The sequence below is a fragment of the Propithecus coquereli genome, unplaced genomic scaffold (genome assembly GCF_000956105.1).
Source record: "Propithecus coquereli isolate 6110/MARCELLA unplaced genomic scaffold, Pcoq_1.0 Scaffold27, whole genome shotgun sequence".
Taxonomy (NCBI): domain Eukaryota; kingdom Metazoa; phylum Chordata; class Mammalia; order Primates; family Indriidae; genus Propithecus; species Propithecus coquereli.
The window spans coordinates 7,865,544-7,867,127 of record NW_012148285.1 but is presented as its reverse complement, the minus strand read 5'-3'; positions in this window follow the sequence as shown (position 1 = coordinate 7,867,127).

Below are 1,584 nucleotides of genomic sequence, written 5' to 3'. Positions count from 1 at the left end.
CAATAAAGTTGGATCCCTACCTCACTCCTTATACAAAAATAAATTCAAGGAGGATAAAAAAATGGAAAAAAGTTTTGAAAAGATCACTTTAAAATTATAGTAGAAAAGGGCTTTCTAAATTTAAATGCTATCAGAGAAAGTGTGATAAAGTCATTTACATAATTGATTGCATGATAAAAACTGTAAAAGATAAATGACAAATTGAAACTGGATTTTGATATTTATAATACATATCACAATCGAAGGGCTAATTTCCTTAATATTTTTAGAACTCTGATAATGTGAGGTAAAATCCAACAGTTCAGTAGCAAAACGGGCATCAACCTGAAAGAATATAAGCAAAAATAAAAATGTTTCTTAGACATATGAAGGGATACTCAGCCTCATGCATAAGAAAAGAAATGCAAATTAAAGTCACGGTTAGTTACCTTTTGTTCACCAATCCATTGACAAAGACTGAAAAGAGTAATACAGTTGACCCTGGAACAACATGGGTTCGAACTGCGTGGGTTATATGTGAATCTTTTTTCAACCAAAGGGAGATCAAAAATACAGTACTCATACTTGCAGTATTCAAAATCTGCATATAGGAAGGGCCTATTTTTCCTGTAAGTGGGTTCTGCAGGGCCAACTGTGGGATTTGAGTATATGCGGATTTGGGTGATGGAACCAATCCCCCCAGCGTATACGGAGGGACGATGGACAAGGGCGTAGGGAAAGTCTCATATATAGTTGATGGAGAGTAGATGTTGGTACAACTCTATGAAGATGCCAAAATTTTGAAATGTGCATTCTCCTTGACTCAATTTCACTTTTAGGAATTTACCATGTACTTCTATGTGCAAAATAATATGAGAATATTCACTGCTGCATTGTTTGTACAGCAAAAGATTAGCAATAACCTGTATCCCCATCACTGGGGTTACATAGGTTATCCTGTTAAATTATGCTACATGCACACAATAGAAAGTTATGCAGCTATTACAAGAACGAGGCAGATCTCTACATGCTGCTATGTAATAATCTCTAAGATATACTGTTAAGTGATAAAAGCAAGGTGCAAAATAAGGAAAAGGAGAAGAAAAGAGAAACTCGCATTCAAAATGAGTCTCCAAGCCAAAATTCCAAAACACATGAAGAAAGTTAATAAGACACCCGCAAAACCAGTGGATGAAAGATGAATTCACTCTGGTTAAAATTAATATAATAGCACTATCTAAAAAAACTTTTTATAGTGTGTATGTTTGATCTCCTTGCAGAGAAAGCTAAAGGAATAATATTAAAAAACAAAAAAAGATTATTACATAGGAACAGGCAGAAATAAAATAAGACCATGTGGATATAAAAAAGAACCATTTATAAATATTGGAAATAAAAAATCTAGCCATTGAAATAAATAATTTAATAGATGGAGTTAACTCTAGCTTTAACAGAGTGGAAGATTCAGCTGGTTAATTAGAAGATAGCATCAAGGAATTTACCAAAAATAAACCCTGTGAGACAGAAGCTGAGATAGATAGATAGATAATAGAGATAGGTAGATAAAGATTTGTTTTTGTTTTGTGACAGGGCCTCACTATGTTG